The sequence below is a fragment of the Lissotriton vulgaris genome, chromosome 5 (genome assembly GCF_964263255.1).
Source record: "Lissotriton vulgaris chromosome 5, aLisVul1.2, whole genome shotgun sequence".
NCBI lineage: Eukaryota > Metazoa > Chordata > Amphibia > Caudata > Salamandridae > Lissotriton > Lissotriton vulgaris.
In genome coordinates this window covers 1,630,495,717-1,630,508,838 of record NC_141693.1, presented here as the reverse complement: position 1 = coordinate 1,630,508,838, position 13,122 = coordinate 1,630,495,717, and positions in this window count along the sequence as shown.

Below are 13,122 nucleotides of genomic sequence, written 5' to 3'. Positions count from 1 at the left end.
ACGGTAATTGCAATTCTGCCCCTTAGGGGCATACTTACTTACGCGTTCTGGCGCATCTCCAGAGATGCGCCAGATCAAATGCGTCAAGCAAAACTACCCTTGCGACACGGCAGATGTGCCTCATTTACAATGCGGCGCGCCCTGGCGCAAGGGTAGGCACTTGCGTGACACATCTCGTCACGTAAGAGCGGCGCATCGCTGGAGTCACGTCGCCAACGCAATGCAACTCCAGTAATGCTCAGGGCCACCCAATACTTAACATGCTGTGTCAGTCCTTTCGCCTGCTTCGAGCAGACATAAGGAATTGAATTGACGTAGCAGCGTCGCAGAAGTGCCTGCGTTAAATCTTGTACATTTCACGCAGGCAATTTTGCGAGGCGCACAGCCGCTGGACCGCCCACCCTGCGTACTAGGAACGCACCCATTGTGGTGCAGGCCCATGGCTTTATAACGTGACGCATCTCCCTAGATGCGTCATGCTGTAAATGACTCGCAGGGATGCGGCACGTTTACGCCACTGTTGCGTCACGCAAGGCAACGTAAACGTGGCGCAAGGGGCTTGTAAATGTAATCTGCCCCCTAGTGTCTAGCATTACGCAGTTCTGTAAAGTACACTCATACATAATAGTTACTCAGGCCAATGAGACCACGAAATAGAAAACAAATAAGCATAGTAGCAACGCCACTGAGAAGGAGAGCAGTGCACCTGAAATGCACAGAAGATTTTGAAATATAATTTAACTACAATGTAATCGTCATCAGCGGCATTATTGGCTTGCTCCATGTAAAAAACAAATATTTGCAATACAACAACACAGAGCAGGAGAAAACATCATAGTAGTGAGTGATTAAATGGCTACTACTACTCACCAAGCCCGGGGATCTCCAAGCCGAGCTGGTCCAGCAGGTCGCGCTCGCGGTCCAGGAGGTCCGTCCAGCGATGGGTGACCTGGCTGTAGGTGCGCTGGACCCCGTAGAGGTGGGATATGGCCCAGCACACCTTCTCCCACCGCTTCCGGCGTTCCCGCATGTTGTAGCCGCCGGCCGCGATCCTGCCGCCTCCCGCGATGGTCCTGGGCAGGCGGCGCTGGACGAAGTAGACCAGCGCGCCCACTTCCTCCGGGCTGAATATCTCCCGTCGCATCACCTGCTCCCCCCTCAATCTCCCGCATGCTGTCCTGCCACTGGGTCCAGCACTACTCCCCGCCGCCGCTGCGGCCCTCAAGTGCCTGGGCAGCTTCACGGCGCCTGGCTTGACCATGGTCTGGGCAGGTAAGGTAGGAAGAAGTAGAAAATTAAGAAAGAATAGGATAGGGAAGAAGAAAAGAAAAGAGTTTAAAAAAGTAGTTTAAAAGTAAACAAAAATAGCAGAAAAGACAAAAATATACAGCTAGGAAAAGAGAGGGATAGATAAGAAGCAAAATCGTAAAAAAAAAACTGAAAACAAGCAAAGGATGGCAAAGATACCAAGAGGATTAAACACCATGCCCAGACACAGGAAATGAATGAAAAACAAGATGGCCGGCGCCCGTTCACGAGCGCGAAAGAAAGTTTGCGCGAGATTTTCCTCGCGATCTCGTGCGAACCTGTAGATTTCCCGCGCGATCTCGTGCGAACCTCTACTCGCAATGCGCTTACTGCGCGAGATTATACATAGCGGGCGGAAACGGAAATACGTCACGGAAACAAAATGGCCGCGCCCGTACTCGACCTTGGGGTAAATTCGCCTGTTGCGCTGCAAGCGGCTCGGGAATACTGCAAAAAAACTCGCGAAACAACAAGCCGCAAAAAAATAAAATGCTCATTCGCACGAATTGGCGGCTTCCGCGGTCGGTTTCGCACGACGCCGCGCCCCGCGAATAGCGCGAAAAAAACCGAAAAACGATTTCAGCAAAAGCAAAAGCAATGAGCAGGTGCAAAAGGTCAACCTCATGATTTGTAACGATTCTTTGTAGTGCTTCCTGAGGGGGCCCTCCAGAATTCGGTTGCCTGCTTGCAACTATTTTGTGTGACCCTGCTCTGACCATAACTGTATGCCACAAAGGTCCTGATTTACAGCTAAAGGAGCAGACAAGCAGGTGCCAGGCTGGAACTTTAAATTCTTTCAGTGACACATTAATTAGCCCCTAATTCATTATTGTCAGTTGGGGCAGGGCAGGTGTTGTAACTAATTTTGCAACAATGAAAGCACTTAGCAAGTGCAAAAGATCACTAATCAGGGCGCACTAAGGAAGCAGGTGCCAGCTAAAAAAATATTCTGTGACACATTAATCAGACCCAAATTAATTCAGGTCACTTGAGGCAGGGAAGGTGTGCTTTGCTTTGCCGAAAATAATGTACACTGGACAAACAGAGGGTGTGGTGATGAAACAGAGGGTGGCATGGGTGGGCCAGAGGGTGGCATGAGTAGTCAGAGAGTGGCAGTGGTGACAGAGAGTGGCAGTGATGAAGAAGAGTGTCCCAAACAGGCTGGACACGTAGAAACAACAAGTTCGCGAAACTTGCGACCCGACAGGTAAGTTCGTAATTTGCGAAAGTGTACAAAACCCTCGCGAACTGGCAGAAACACGGGCGAACACAAAAAAAAAAAAATCCGCAAATTCGCGGGAATTCGCGGATTTTGCGGATTGCGAATCCGCAAATCCGCAAAATTCGCGAACGCGAGATCCGCAAAATTCGCAAGATGAGAGAAGTGGACCACACCCCACTGCAGCCACAGCAGAAATAGCCCGTAGGAACACCATCATTGGCAATTTCTTCACATGAGCACTTCACATTGTGACAGTCTTTAGTAATCATGGGACAGTAAAAAATGACCACAGGCACAGCAAGTGCAAATAATTGCATTCCAAGACACATTACCTGAGTGCATGTCACTCATCTGTACAAGCACATCTAGTGCTAACAATTTCATAATTTGATAATAGATTGTGGATGTGTCATTTCTGTACAGAGAGGCTGATTAGGCTGGTTAGGCTGTCACTTATTTGAAATTCCATTTCTGTGTGTCACAGATAGTACGGAATCCCACTCTTCAGCGTTTCACATGTGTCCCAAATCATTACATATAGGCTGTCATTTGTGACCTACAAGTGACAACAGGGCTTCTTTTGGGTCAAATATGTACCACCATAATGCAGGCATGCACCCTGTGACTCAAGTCCCACAACATGAGCAACATGTACGTAAGGGGGAGTCACTGCCCCTATTTTCGTCCATTCTTTCATACTTGATTGATCATAGACATGACATGTCTGTTTGTATTGTTTACCTTCAGTGGAGTGTTGAAGCCGTCTTAGTACTGGGCCATGCAGAAAACCCTTTACAATGTTGGCCCGTGGGGGGCCAGCCAGAGTCCTTTAGGGATTGACAAGTTACTCGGAAGGGGAAGAGTCGAGTCCGCAGGCTGATTACTGTGTCATTGTTAAGCAAACAAAATATGGCATTCCATGTCGAGGTCCAAGGTTAGCGTCTCAGAGTGTATCGGGGGACGGTGTTCTTCCAGGGCATGATGCAGAGGGCAGAACCAAGCAGAAACAAGCCATATGGCGGAGATGAGTGCTACTGCTTCCTTCTTACCACTAAGGCAGATTCATCCTCATCTTCGTCCTCTGACGTTTCATGTGCCTCACATGTGGGTGTTGGTGTTTGGTCTTCAGCACTGTGTGACACTGACGCCTCAGGGGTCGGAGATGTGGATGTAGAAGTAGCAGCAGCATTCATCTGCACAATGTCTTGTGGCATCACTCTCATGATGAGGATCTGCAGGGCACGGAAGATACCATCTACAGCTTTCTCGCGTGCAGCCTTGATAGCCATTTTTTGCGCCTGCATCCACTCCATGTTCTCCATGAGCCTCCTTAGGTTGCCCAAATCACGGATGACATTGCTGTAGCCACTCAGACTAGACACTTGCTGTAGTCTCTGAGTCATGCCTCCAGCGACGCCAGCCATAGATTGTTGGAAGGCATGGGGCGGACTGAGGGTGTCCGTTAGGAAGTGTAAGTGGTCCCTGATGGGACTTAAACACCCACGTATGGCATCTAGTTTGGCTATTTTGAGGTCGAACCTCACCCGCACCTGTTCAGCCAGCTACTTCTGGCTGTCTAACACATGGGTTTGGAACGCCATGTGTTCTTAGGTGAGGTGCTGGGAGACAGTCGTGGTGGTGGGTGCCTCCTGCTGTGTGGTCTGTGCAGGGATGGGCTCACCTCGATGGTGCTGGGCTGCTCTGCTACTGGAGGTGGGGTGCTGAGGTTGTCCATGAACTGTTGGAGTTCGTCGTAGTCGTTGTCCTGGGGGTCGTCTCCATGAACACTGACGTGATGTAGGGTGTTTACGCATTGGCGTAGTTTATGTACGGACTGCATGACATGTACATTGTGACTGTTTGTGAGGAGATGCCTATTTGGTGCGGGACAGTGGACATTTGTTCTACATCATGGATGTGAGGTTGTACTCGTACATTGTCATCTCACCATTTTTTTTCTCTGTTTTTATGGTGCATTTTCTTGCATGACGCATGGAAATTGCAGGCCTGTCGCTGGTTATCACTGATTATGTATCGCGGTTTGGAACTTTTCCTCTTTTTTCGCATTCATTTTTCACATTTTTGCGGTGTCTTGTTGATTTTAACTGAGTCATTTGGCTTATTATCGTGAGACTATGGCATGGTACCACCGTGTTGAGAATACAACGTTAGCACAGAGTTATTATCCCGTGATAAACTGCGATGTGAAGAGTTGCGTTAAGCTAATTTTGCGATTATTATCACACGTTCTTGAGAATATCCCCACTGTTTTACAGTTCACAGCATTTAAGAAAAATATTGAATAAAAATTTGCTTCCTGTTTCATTTATGAGAAAACTCGCAATACAATCACAGTTGAATGACAATTACTTTACACATTCCATAGCATAATTAGTTTACACAATCCATAGCATAGAACTCTGTTTTTTTTTATTCTTCTTTACTCCTAGCCTTGATTGTCAACGTCCCATTCATTACTTGTGAGACAAACTCCACCTTCTGAGACAGAAAAAAGAGCAGGAAAGTTAGTATGAATAACCCTCCCTCTAAGACTATAAGGCTACCATATTCAGCATGCCTTCTGAACTACCAAACCTATGAAACACAATATGAAGGCCCATAATCTGAGAGTGGAAAGGGACATAGTTAATGATATTAGGACAATCAGGACAAGAAGTAATGCAATGAATATTACTAGTAAGTAATTGGACTATTAGCTCCATGTACTCTTGTCCTCAACCCTCTCATTACTTGTTAGGAATACTAAAGCAACTTACCACAGCCTTCATATGTCAAAGAAACCATAATCACTTTTATGCTACACCGCATAGTGCTTACTTCCAAAACATCACCCTTTTAAAATAAAAACAGCATTCAATACACCAACACAAACATTTGGGTAATTAGTCAAAACATTTTGAAGGTGATAATGCTTAACATGAGTGTTGTGTGCCACCCATGTGGCAGCCCTATAAATCTCAGAAATTAACACCCCCCTCCCCCAATTCGGCCTAAGAAACTGATGTCCCTCTACTAGAGTTCCCTGTACACCAGTTAAATGGGAGTCCAGACTCATTAATAGGCCAGGGAAATTGCCTCTTTTATTCACCTGTTAATGAGGTGAGCAAAGCTTTTTCTTCCCTGATCGATGACCCAAAAATTTAGACTAAAGAATTTGACTTCCAAATAGACTTATGCCTTTCCAAATAAATCTGTAAGACTCTTTACACATCTAATGCTACTGTACCCAAAAGAAGAATCTGATAAGTCCCTTAGGGCTGGGAGGACTATCTCATAGTTTCTGTGAAACAAGGAGGACATTTGGCACAAAGGCAGAATCCATTTTGAGCTCCAACTCATCCTCAAAGAATGGGAGAAAGGGTTCCTCTGCCATAAGAGCACTAAGCCCACCAATTCTTCTGGTAGATGTTTTAGTCACTAGGTCTGAAACAAAATTCCCTTTGGGTTGTTTAAAGCATTCCTTAATAGATACACATAGATTTGTTTTGAAACAAACAACGCCTGAATCACGCCAGGAGACTACTGAGTCCGGGTTATTGGCTTTGCTACAAGGACTAGTGACTATTAAAGTAGCCTTGTGACAGGGATTGGAAATCTTTTAGACTCGCCTTCATCCTGAGCCAGAATAAGTAGTGGCTGGACACCCATGGGCTTCATCAAAGGATAACAGCCAGAGCCCTTCTTCGTTCTTAATTTATGGTGGACTGAGGTATCCAAAGAAAGAAGATGCATTGTTTGGATGGAGACAGACTTCTCTGTTTTATTATCTCATCATTAATTTTGATTAAAGTGTTGGGAGAAATCAAATTGTGTATTTTTAAACCAGAAGAAGGTGGTTGGACTACAATATACCACGGAAACGCATTGCTACTTGTTTTTAGCGCCAAGGCAAAAGGGTTTGCACTGACAGAACAACAATAGAACATCAACAAGTGTCAAGCCTATCACATTCTGTGATTCATGTACTTAGTATGCTTACTTACAACCTGTGGAGGGGTTCTGCCGAAAGGACACCCCCTTCAGCTGAGATTATTGGATAAACCACCACTTTAGTTCCCTCCTGATATTTTGTGTGACTGGAACTACAAAGTCAAACTACTCTGACTTTGGATCCCAAAATGTGTTGCCCAAGTGGGCGTAAAAATAGGACACCATGAAGACACATGCATCCATGTATCCCCGCTGCCTTATCCATTGCCATACTTTGATTAATTTGCTTAAATGGTGTATAATGCTAATTTTTCAATGAGACTGCTAGAGTTTAGGGGAGGAAAACCTTGTTCAAATTTTTGCAAAATCACACCATTATGAAAGTCATGTCCTTAGCTGGAATCAGATTGCATTTGGCTTCGTTCAACAGGAAGTCATGGGATTGATTACAGTTGCAGACCACTGCCATTTCCTGAACCAGCTGATCCTCTGACAGAGCAGGCAGGAGCTTGTCCTCCAATTAGGATTAGATCTCTATGCCTTGAAGATGAAGTGAGACCACCAAAGGAAGTACAGCTTTCATAAATCCGCTAGGAGCCCTCTTGAGGACCAAAAGGTAGGAACTGGAATAGGAAGTACCTCCCATGTACACAAAATCTTAGAAACTAGTGATGGCTAGGCCAGGTCTACAGATAGAAGTACAAATCCTTTAAATCCACAATGCTCATAAAGTGGTCTTTAGTTACTAAAGGAATTACATCCTGCAATGTCTTCATTTAAAGGGTTTTGATGTACTTGTTAAGTTGTTTTAGGTCCAACAACTGCTTGTACCCCCTGTTGACTTCTGCACCTGAAAGATTATAGTAAAAACTGGGGTTTCCATCTTCCTGAAGTAGAAGAGAAATTATTTCCTTCAGCAGACGCGCCTTTATCCTCTGCTGAAGTGCTAGCCTTTTCTATCTTGTTGGACAACTGTTGGGGATGACATCCTTGGCATGGTTTTCTCCCACTTTTTGATTTCAATAATCCTGTTTTTACTGACTTTGCTTTTGCTGGCCCTAGGACTCTGTTTATTTCACCAAAGCCAACCAGTGCTAAAGTGCGTCTGCTCATCTCTTAAAACATGGTAACATTTGAATAAAACCAATTGGCACCATTTATATACTTGTAGGTCCCTAGCAAAATGGTACTAGATGAACCTAGGGGCTGTAGATTAAATGCTACTGGTGGGCTAGCAGCATTAATTGTGTCACCAACTTAAGTAGCCCTTAAATATGTCTCTGGCCAGCCATTGTAGTCTTTGGGTGCAGTTTAAACTTCCATTTCGATCTGGCAAGATAAAGCTCTTGTCAGGCCTAAACCTTCCTTTTTGATACATATAAGTCACCCCTAGGGTAGAAACTAAACACCCCATAGTGCAGTGTATTCAAAAGGTAGCACACATACTTTCAACTTTATCATGTCCTGACAGTGAAAAACTCTTAAATGTGTTTTTCACTACTGCATGGTCCACCTCTCCCATATGATAACATTGAGTTACATTATTACATTTAATAAGAGATGGCTTTCAATTAGCAGCAGGTATGAAAGTCAACTTTGGTCAAAAAATTATAATATAAAACCCTCTTTAATGGTAAAAATGGGTCTTAAGTTCTGCTTCCGATAATGCTGCTTTAACCCCTTCCATGCTCATGACGAGCTGAGCTCGTCATGAGGCACAGTTGAGCTGTGCTGATGACGAGCTGAGCTTGTCATGACACTAGCAAAATGGCAATTTCCAGCACAGGGGAAAAATAACCACAGCAGCGATGTGGTTAAGAAAGTACGCATTTTCTTGTCCCAACTATTTTGTGCCTGTATCCTGGGTCACATGACTAAGTGTTGTTGACAGTATTTCTTTGTGTATTACTCCCAGACAGTAAAACAATGGGGGAAAAGGGGTTGACAGGATGGGCCACCTCTGTCAGGATGAGGGGTAGGACCTATCACAAAGGTTCTGCCTTAGCACACTTGCAAAGGGTTTCACGGCTTCTATCGTGCCCCAGATAACCTGGGGCCAGGACAGGCAAACAAGACATTCCTGACACCTTTGAATGAGGAGGACTTTAGAAGCTGTTCCTACTTCAAAGCTGGCACCATGTTCAAAAATTGGACTCACAGACACAGTTCCTCATCACATTTCTAGACCTGTCGAAGACTCACAAGAAGGACTGCTATGCTGCTCTGCTGCAAGAAAAACTTCTGCCCTGTTTCTCTCGTGCTTGAGTGAGAAGGACTGGACCTGCATCTGTAACCGAGGGCCACCAGAGTGACTCTAAGGGCTAGTTGGCTGGACTCCTGATCAGAGACTCAGGGACAGAAAAGGCTCCATCTTGAACTCTGTATCTGGACTCTGCCTCCTGTGAGTCGGAACCCCCCAAGTGGTGCCCCTACATTCCTGGGATCTTGAAAGTGGGCTAAAGGTGACCTGCCAGCCCAACCGTGGTCTCAGCTGGACCAGCACAGCATGTTGCAAACCCAATGCAGCTCTTTGCAGCTCCTTATTGAAATAGACGCAGCGCAACACTGCCTCGCGGAACCAACGCAGCTCAATGCAGCCTCACTCCAAGCACACATCGCTCCCCTCACATCTCCTGAGAGCTATTCAAAGACCTCAATGGGCGGATTGCCTTCTATGAGATGTGACCACTTTCCCCAAATAATAAGTCTGAACTTTGTACCAAGCACGGCACCTATAACGACCTCCCTGTTGCATCACGCATCAAACTTCAACTTGAGGAAACTAAAATGGCGTGGAGAGGGGCTGGGAAAAATTACGGACGCAGTTAAAGCCCATATGGACATCTTAGGAACACAAAAGGAGGAAGACCGAGTATCCAACTGGGAGCAAATGATTCAGGTCCTGCAGCAAAAGTTTCAAGCAAGGCCAGGGATTTACTGAAATCTCAACAAAAAGAAGGAGCCTTGGTTCAACATGGACCTAAGAGCAAAAAAAAGAAAGGTCGCAAAGGAGGCCCACGCCGTCGTAAGACAAAAAATATCGGGGTCAGTGGCAAACAAATCCGATCTGAGAGAAGCCAGGTGCATCTACAGGAAGGCACTGAGGGCCGCAAAGCATCTATACAAACAAACCATCTGGAACAAACTTCTAACTGCCGGGACTTCTGGGGCATCATAAATGAGCTTAGCCAAGGGGCAAAACTCGAACAAGAAGTTGGGGTTGATGCAGAAACCTGGACCAGACATGTGCAAACTTTATACAGCAGCACAGTGACAGGCCACGTCAACGGCTCAGGGACAGTCAAGGATAACACGGAGGAACTGAAATATGTGAACTACAAGGAATACGGGGAATCCGAGTGGGAAAAACTCCAGAAGGTGCCAACTTAGCCAGATGACCTAACCTTCAAAGATGAACTTATGACAATAATTTTAAGATTAAAGTTAGAGGGCGCAGCAGGACCAAATGGGCTGCCAAACGCGATTTTTAAGTATGACCCGGGCTTGTGGTCAGAGACCCTAACGCCCATGTTCAACCGAATATACAAACAAGCAGAGTTACCCGCCTCCTGGAAAGGCAGCATTATCCATCCCATATTTAAGCATGGCGATCACCGCAACCCCACAAATTTCAGACTGATATCCTTAATCGACGTAGAGGCCAAAATCTACGCCTCCTGCATTTTAAGGGAATTACAAGCCTGGCTATTAGAAACAAAGATCATGCCAAAATTTCAAACTGGATTCAGGCAAGGAATGGGAACAATAACAAACCTCACTTGCCTGTCCATCCTAACGGACAAAGCGGTAGCAAAGGGCATCCACTTATATGCCTGTTTTATAGATATCAAGTCTGACTTCGATCGGGTGAATAGAGAGCGTTTGTGGAGAAAACTAGAGAGTTGGGGGTTGCCACATCAACTCTTAACAGCTATCAAAGCCCTACACCACCACACCTGGGCAAGAGTGAAACTAGGAAATGGAGGCTATACAACCAGGTACATCCAAACGCACCAAGGCCTAAAACAAGGCTGCGCATTAGCCCCCACCCTCTTTAATCTTTTCCTCTCTGACCTCACAAGCGCGATCGAATCAGCAGATAGCCATTCTCCATCTTTGGCAAATAACCCAATACACTATCTACAATACGCCGACGATTTTGTACTGTTGAGTAAAACACCAATCGGACTACAAAGAGCCATCAGCAAATTAACATCGTACTTAGAAAGGGAAAGCCTGGAATTAAACAAAGAAAAAACTAAAGTGGTCCGTCTAGTAGAGCTGCAAAAGTTAAAGTACAAATGGATGGCCCAAGGGACAACAGTGAAAGAACAAGAGTACTATAAGTACTTGGGAATAACAATATCGAAAGGTGCAAACTACAAGGATCACAAAACAGCACTAAAAACAAAAGCACAATCTTTAATTTTTGCGCACCAATCGTTAAAAGAAAAAATGGATTGCCCTAACCACAACCATCTATTAAAAGTAATGGCAGCGCAGAATATGCCCACTCTATCTTATGGCCTAGCTACATGGTGTGGCAAGGAGGCCAACCTCTTAAATGAGCTACAAATTAGAATCTACAAAGCGGTCTTCAACTTGCCAAAATCCGCCTCTGCCTCACAAGTCAGGCTGGAATTTGGTCTGCAAAATCAGAAGTTCCGGAGCATGAGCGGCTTCGTGAAACTCTGCAATAAACTTCGCTCTGCAGACCCTGATACATTGGACTGGCTATGCTGGGAGGAAATTAAAAAACGGGGGGAATCTGACACCCCGAACATCTGGGGAAAGTATCTTAAACTCTGTGTAGAAAAGTTGGAGCTGGAATCAGTCTGGAAATCTGGGACAGACAAAGCAAGTCTAAGCAAACTAGCCAACTCAGCAGCAAAAGGTAAATCCTTTTTGGAGGATAAAGAGTCATTGGCAAAACGTCGGCATGGCTGGACTGTTATGAACTCGTTTACAACTCCAAAACCACTAGCATATCTAGTAGCCCACTTCAGTGACCATCTCAAAAAATCCTTCATAGCCTATCGGATGAGGATGCACGTCTCCAAGGACCTCTCACCGTCCTGGAAACAGTCCCACCAGACGAAAGAATGTCACCTCTGTGGGTACAAAAATTAAACCCTCGTCCACCTTTTCTGTATATGTCCGGCCCTGAGAATTCAGAGACAACTCATATTGAAATCCATTCTTAACGCATTAAACATCTGTTCTTGCAGACATGCAGTTACAAGCTGGCTCGAAGGCTCCTCCATAATTCTGGCTTGCCGCGGAGTTAAATTTATGTCAGAAGCAAGAAAACGCCTAGAACTAACTGAACAGGAGGTCCACCCGTTGGTGGACTATTAGGGACACCCTAACTTTTAGATCTTCATGCTTCTGTCCCCAACAAAACCGCGGCTGAGAGACAATAATTTTAGTATTTTTAATACATTTTGCACTGTTATTTTATTAGGAGAATTTTGTAACCATTTTAATTAATTATGCAAATAAACCTTTTTGACTTTGACTTGACTTTGTATCAGTTGCTTTCGCAACCAGAAACTCCTGGAGATTCCAGAGTACTATGGGGACTTCTGCTTTGCTGTCAAGGAGAGTCACTGCCCCGCTCCTGCTCAATAGGAGAATTGTCACTCTCTATGTCAGCTCTCTTCTGTCATACTGCTGATCAGATGATTCCTGAAAAGAATGAGGAGAACGTGTATCTGGAAACTGATACCTGTCTTAGGGCATGATTTTAGTGCAATCATAAAAATTGTACTGCTCCTGAGAAGACTCTGGGATTGGAGAACCTCCTCAAGGTTTACTTTTCTGTTGTTGTTACATGTATTCCATGTTTGTTTAACAAACTCAAGGGCTGGTCTGGCATCCTTGTCAGTGCTAGGCTTGCCAAGTGGTGGTACTGAAGGTCTGGTTCTCAAATGTTTGCACCCCAAAATAGGGTCTATATGTTGTAAAAGGGGAGTTTTGGGCTTGGCAAGTAGTTTTAAATGCCACGTCAATGTTGCAGTAAACTGTTCAGGCAAGTCCTGTAGTGGCAGGCCTCAGGAAGTTTTAAAAGACTACGTTTGGCACAATCAGTGCTGCAGGCGCACTAGTGCAACTGCAACAAATGATGGACGGAATGTTGAATGATTCACACATTCTCCCCCAGTTAAGAGATCTGGGTTGAATCCATCTTTTTTTTGCCTACTACGCCACCCCAGTTTGGACCCAGCCATATGCAAATCAGTCTTGACCCTGTGCCTCCTGACAACAATCCAGACCGCACTGCCAAGCCAGGTCCTCCCTGGACCGGAAACAAGCATTCTGGGACTGGAATCAGTGTCTGTCACCCTTCATGAGCCAGGTTAGCTTGAATCTAGTGGTACAATGAGCAAGGGATCCACATCTGGGCATACCCGTCCCACTTAGGGCGAAAAGTGTAACTACAACAAACGATGGACGGAATGTTGAATGATTCACACATTCTCCCTATATTAAGAGATCTGGGTTGAATTCATTGTTTTTTGCCCACTACGCCACCCCAGTTTGGACCAAGCCAAATGCAAATCAGTCTTGACCTGTGCCTCATGGGAACAGTCCAGACCGTACTGCCAAGCCAGGTCCTCCCTGGAACGGAAACAAGCAGC